Source organism: Ursus arctos, chromosome X, assembly GCF_023065955.2.
Source record: "Ursus arctos isolate Adak ecotype North America chromosome X, UrsArc2.0, whole genome shotgun sequence".
NCBI classification, from domain to species: domain Eukaryota; kingdom Metazoa; phylum Chordata; class Mammalia; order Carnivora; family Ursidae; genus Ursus; species Ursus arctos.
In genome coordinates, this window is record NC_079873.1 from 102,097,764 (window position 1) to 102,104,607 (window position 6,844).

A 6,844-nucleotide genomic window follows, 5' to 3' on the forward strand; every position below is an offset into this window, starting at 1 on the left:
AAATGTCAGCAAAATGCACATTGCCCATCAGTGGAAGTGGATTTATTTGTGGGATAAATGGCAGAGTGATGAGTCTTATCTCAGGAAAAGTATAGGGCAAAAGCAGAGGCTACCCACAGGGAGTACAGTCTAATCCTTCATCTAATCACTCACCAAGTTCTAGTAATGCTACCTATTAAATATTTCTTTAATCTGTCTACTTTTTTCCATCTATACTGCAATTATCACCTTAGGTCATCAACATCATCTTTTACCTTAACCATTGCACTAACCTTCTAACTGATCAAGGTTTCACCTGCTCTCCAGTTCATTCCCCATGCTGCAGTTCATTTCTAAAAACCAATCATGGAACATTACATCAAAAACTAAGGATGTACTGTATGGTGACTAAAATAACATAATAAAAAATTATTATAAAAAAAGAAATTGTATCTGCAAAAAATAAATAAATAAATAAATAATAAACTTTAAAAAATAAAAACCTCATGTCACTCCCCCTGCTCCTAGGATAAAGTCTTTTTTTTAATGTTTTTTTATTATATTATGTTAGTCACCATACAGTACATCCCTGGTTTCTGATATAAAGTTCGATGATTCATTAGTTGCGTATAACACCCAGTGCACCATGCAATACGTGCCCTCCTTACTACCCATCACCAGCCTATCCCATTCCCCCACCCCCCTCCCCTCTGAAGCCCTCAGTTTGTTTCTCAGAGTCCATAGTCTCTCATGCTTCATTCCCCCCTCTGATTACCCCCCCTTTCTTTATCCCTTTTAAGATAAAGTCTTAATGGTTCAACATGGCTTCAAAGCCCTTCATAATCTTGCCCTGCTATTATCTTTTACCATACCCCATTATAATCAATGCACCAGCTACAGTAGACCTCTTCAAGTTATTTGAATGAATACACTATGATAAAGTGGGGAAAATTAAAAAGCATAAAGGTAGTATTTGAAAGAATGCATTATGATAAAGTGGGGAAAATTAAAAAGCATAAAGGTAGCACATAGGAAACAAGTTGCAAATTCAAGAGCTGTACCTCAAAATTATAATAATTAAAGGAACAGTAGGATAAATGGAAGCTAATCAAGTCTAAGATCTGCTTCATTACCCAATCTATACCCAAAGACATTCATTTGGTTTATGGTATATCATTTTATCCTGTTTCATTCTGTAGTCCAAATCACCAATAGTATAGTATTGAAATAGACATTAAGGTTTTTTGGCTTTGACTGGATTATTAATTCCCATATAAAGATGGAACTCTGGTTATTATATCCATAGCACAGAAGAAACATTAAAAAATTCCTTAATCAAAATCTTATTTACATTTCTTTTGTGAAATATGCATTTCTCTGCTTCAAACAAGATGCATTATTTTCATTAAATTCATTAATACCCATTAGTAAAGGATAATATGTTTAAACTTTCCATATCCTTAGATTGACCACAGAGACACATGCTCTACAAATATTAGCATGCTTTCATCTAAAATCAAGGTGAAGGGTTATCTAAAGCTAACAAAAGCCTATTCTTCTCAATAGAGGTATAAACTGTGCTTAGACATATGGATTTTCTGGTTGTTCTCTTTCCCTTACGCTTTTGTTGCTCTTGGATCTGAAAACTGACCTAAATTCTATGCTATGCTGTCCAATATAGTAGCCACTAGCCACCTATGTCAATTTAATTTTAAATTAATTACAATTAAATAAAATTTAAAGTTAAGCTCTCAGTCACACTATCCATATTTCAAGGGATCAACAGCCATAGGTTGTCAGTGGCTACTGTATTGGACAATGCACACACAGATAGTTTCCATCATCATAGAAAATTCTACTGGACAGAGCTACTTCCATACATTCCAAAGCCTCCACCTCCCCTGCCCCAACACAGGGATCAAGTGGAGCTCTAATTCCTCGGTTCCCCTTCTCCCCACATTCTGAAAGATTCAGATATTTTTTAAATCCTGTATTACAACCCAGCTTCAGTCAAAGTGGAGACTCTGACAGTTTTATTACTACCTTATCAAGTCACTTCATGATTTTTAAGAAATTATTATTCAAAAAACCCATTTATCCGGACCACAATTGGTAGTTGTATGAAGTCTATTAATTTAACAGAAACTGACTTCTAGCACATGGTTCCTGGCTTCCTTGCCCCCTCATGTGTGCTGTACCCAGCAGCACTCACAGTATACGTCCTTTCCAAGAAAGCTTCCTTCCATCAGCCACATTCACAGACCCATTTAAAATCATGTTCAGGCATTTGCTTTGCATTTTCACAGTCACAGGAAATTACTTCTTTCACTTGAGTTTCATTTTTTCTTTCCGTTTTTTTAAAGACTGTCTCCCATGGCAATAAAGCATTTGTGCTCTCTGCAGTTGGATAATTAGAGAAGAAACACTGACAGGCATATTGCTATATCAATAATGCACTGCCCTTCACAGACAAAAGGCACAGCTACTGACCCACCTCTGGTAAAGCACAGGCCTTGAACTGTGTCTCCAGTGGTGAGAATGGTTTTGCCTTAACCCATCTGATAATGATCATTTGTGTAACAGCTGTCTAGAGTTTAGGTGTCAACTGTGGCCAGAATAGGACTCAATCTGTGGTACGGGACAGGACTCAGTTTTAACTAGAGTCAGGAAATGATATTGTGGCCAGAATCAAGGCTCAATTTATACCTGATGCTGATGGCCAGAAAATAAATGAGGATTAGGGATTAGTAGTTATGGGTTTTAACCCTTTGACCTAGCAAGGTACAGATAATCATAGTTTTTGGCAGAAATCTATAACTTTCTCCTCTACTCCAAGGATAGTACATTTTTGAGGTGTGCATGCTGTCAATCTCCCATCCCATACCTATGGAGCAGACATCACTAATTGCTCATGGCCTTCCTTCCTGCTGTATTCTGATGAGGCCTCAAACAACTTCTCCTTGCAGGGCCCTATGCAGGCATTACTATCCAATCGGAACTGGCCCCAAATATAAAACCTATTTATCATCATTGCTCCAGAGAAGTCCATGAACCAAGCAGCAAATTACTCCTGCAAAGATCATTATGATTCTGACCATTTTTGAGGTCAAAAGAAGGTATGGAACAACCAACTTAAGGGTAAGAACTGAGGTAAATCAAAATATGTGTACAAGCACTCCCCTGCTTTAAAGGTGAAGAGTTGGCACAGTCTGAGAAGAGATGGGGAAAAGGCAGGAAAGTGTTATACCCAGACCACCTGCCCTAGTCCTAACTTTGCATACTGTTGGAAGTAAAATAGTTTTGTAGCAATTGGATATATTTGCACCTCTTTCTACCTTTTGCTGTGTGAGTCACTGAATAGTTTCAGCTCCTTGTTTCTATGTGCAGCCACTGAAGCACTCCCAAAAATAAGATCCAAGAGTCAACTCATTTTGCCATCCTCTAGAAATGACTTTGACCAAATCAGAGACTGAATCTAGAGTAGCACCATTCTTTTCTGGGCACACCTTTCAGTCACTGGAAAGCATCTTCCTGAGTTATATCTTTTCAATTTCAGGACTATACATATGTAATAGATTTGCTGTCTTTCCAGAGACTTGGTCCATGATTCCACTGGAAGCTTTAGTTCATTATGCTTGAGAACAAATAGCTGCTATAGTTTTAGGTTCTCAAACTTTTTCCAACCACAATTCCAAAGAATCTCAGTGGTGGAAGAACCCTTAAAATTCACCTTGTCTAGCCACGTATTACTTGAATCTCCTTTCCAGCATTCTCAACAAATTGTCATTAGGTGATTCTAGGACCATTCCAGAGCCAGAGCCAAACTAACAACCTTTCCCAAGGCATTCATTCCACCAACATCTTTCACTGTACCTTTCTCTATCAGCAGAGTTCCCATTTCTGTATATTTCTTCCTTATATTGTGCCCAAAATCTCTCTCCTGATTTCTTCTACCAATCGGCCCTGCTTCTGCTTCATGATACCTTACAAATGGAATCTGTTTACTTCTGTATGACAGTCTTTCAGATGTCTGAGGACAGTTATCATGACCATCCCTGTGCCTTCTCTTCTCCAAGCTAGTCAGCCCTATTCCTATGACTGATAGCCATCAACTCCTTTTGCCATCCTAGTCATCCTTTTTTTTAAACTAATAAGCCAAAAGCTTTATTGATGTAGCAAGCAGTTTACAATGAATCCAAGAAAGCCTGTCTTCTCTGGGAAGACAGGATGTCTGTACAAACCCTCGAAGTTTTACTTCAAAAAAACAAGCTCTCCCTTTACCACAGCCCTTGGATCTGTACCTGCCCAAATCGTCCCTCCCCCATTTGAAATAAGCAGAGCACACAGGTGTACTCAACCAATACTGGCCAGCCACTTCAGTAGACAGTTACAATGTCAGTTCTGTGTTACTCATGGACAAAGGCATAGACTATCAGATCCTGCAAAGGATTTAGGAAACATGATTTTTCCCTCCACCATGGAAATAAAATACACTTCAATGGATGCATGTCCTGAAATAGTTTAGTTGGGAGTTCCTAGGAAGATGGTCCATTGCCAATCTCTTCTTCATCAGCCTGTGCATCCAAAATTCTCCTCAAAGTAACATGAGTCCTTTTATTTTTTTTTAAACAATCTTTCTTGCTGTAAGAACTCTTATAATGGAGCCTACTCCTCCTACTGCTAATGCTTTTTCATGAATTTTTTGGACACAAAAAATGTATTCAGGAACACAAAAAATAAATAATCCTTTTCATGCTACTTAACTCCACATGTTACTGGAGTAACACGGCATTGCTTTTTTCTGTGGGCTTCTCAAACCTTTGAAAAATGTACTTCCATTAGCAAGTCAATGCCATTTCTGACTGCACAGCCTGCTCAATTTCACCACTCTTAAAGTTTGTAAGCACTTTCAGCACCACATGCTGGGCTTGTTCTTTCAAGGCTTGATTCTTGGTGTTGACGGGAGAGTTCCATAAGGCTGTATGGAATGCACAAAGCATGTCCCCTTGCCGCAGAAGGCCGTCCACCTTGCTAGGGTCTGGGCCTGGCTAGGCCACCACCGCTGCCACCACCTCCTGCTTGTCCACGAATTTTTTCTCGTCAAACTGGTAGATGTCCACCCGAAGGAAGCACAAAGACAGTGTGTTCCGGGCCATTGCGGGGACTCAGTGCCGGTTCAGCTGGCTCCACTCCAGGTCCCACCTCGGCTCTACCCCACTTGGCACCGGCTCAGGCTCGGGCCTAATCATCCTTTTTAAAACCTGCTTCGGCTTATCAATCTCCTCAAGTCTCAGAACTGGATGCTTTGGGGCACCTGGGTGGCTCAGTCGTTAAGCGTATGCCTTTGGCTCAGGGCATGATCCCGGGGTTCTGGGATCGAGCCCCACATCGGGCTCTTCCTCTGGGAGCCTGCTTCTTCCTCTCCCAATCCCCCTGCTTGTGTTCCCTCTCTTGCTAGCTGTCTCTCTCTCTCTCAAATAAATAAATAAAATCTTAAAAAAAAAAGAACTGCATGCTTTAAGTTTGGCTTGATCATAGCTGTTAAGGTAAACCTGTTATTTTTCTTCTCTAGCTATTATACTTCTATCGATGTAGTTTTTAAACTTGTACTCCTTTCCTTTGGAAAGGAAACACTCTTGACAGAGAGTTTCCTAATCACCTTTTTCCTCCTTCCCAACAGTTTATCCAATCTATCAAGACTTCTTTTAAAATACTTCTTGGAGGGCTTCAGAGGGGGGGGGGAATGGGATAGACCGGTGATGGGTAGTAAGGAGGGCACGTATTGCATGGTGCACTGGGTGTTATACGCAACTAATGAATCACAGAACTTTACATCAAAAACCAGGGATGTACTCTATGGTGACTAACATACAATAAAAAAACATTAAAATAAAAAAAAGGAGAAAAAGAAGAAAAGAAAAAAAATAAAATACTTCTTGGGTCTCTCCCTTTCTTCCATTCCAATAACTCCCAACTATAATTTGGGCCTAATCACCTCTTGCCTGAATTACTATAGTGGTCTCCTAACTGATCTTCCTATCTCTATTCTTTCTCCTATTCCTATTCATCCTCTGACCTACCACCACTTCTTAAAGCATCATTTTGATGGTAGTTTAGAATAGTCATTCAGGGCTTAGACTTTGGAGCTAGACTATTGGGTTCAAATCTCAGCTCTACTATTTATGAGTTCTGTGAGCGTGGGGAATTCACTTAACCTAAAAGAGCATTATTTAATTCATCTTTCAAATATGGCTAATAATGGTATTTATCTCCCAGAGTGGAGTAAATGAGATATCACATACAAGTTAGCCCCAGGCTTGGTGCAGAGTAAATATGCAATAAGTGTGAGCTACTATCATTATGTCTGCTTAATCACCCTGCTGATCAAAAATCCCCAGTGTTTTCTGCTGCCTATTTAAAAAACTGAAATATCTTTTACCTAACTTCTAAAGCTATAATGCCAAACTGTTACAAACCAATTTGATTACTTTGAACAAGTTACCTGCTTCTCCACCTATAAAATGAGAGGGACAGATTAAATTATCTCAAATGACCCTTCAAGGCCAGACATTCTATAATTCAACCTTTCTAGTCAGTTTTCCTCTCCTATCCAATTGTATTAATCATAAGTCTCAAAAAAAATTTCTTTCCAGCAACCATGTCTTTGCTCATGCCATTTCCTCCTTTGGAAATGCCACTCCCCACATGTCTTCAAGATGTTGTTCAAATGGTATCCCCTTCATGAATCTTTCAGTCAGAAGAGAGTGGTCTCTTCTCTGAAGTCCTGGAACTATTAGTTTCCTTGGCTCTGTGATACTGATCACATTCTACCTATGTCTTATACCCTCCACCACGCCATAATGCA

General features: G+C 39.4%; 1 protein-coding gene and 1 pseudogene across 6 annotated transcripts in view; both read right to left on the bottom strand.

Annotated features, from left to right (window-relative positions):
- The window catches only part of SMARCA1 (SWI/SNF related, matrix associated, actin dependent regulator of chromatin, subfamily a, member 1), a 1,457,411-nt gene that overhangs the window by 1,242,491 nt on the left and 208,076 nt on the right, over nt 1–6,844 (bottom strand). The gene's annotated exons all lie outside the window — the stretch shown is intronic.
- Nucleotides 1,458–5,217, bottom strand: LOC113270939 (actin-related protein 2/3 complex subunit 5-like protein; annotated as a pseudogene).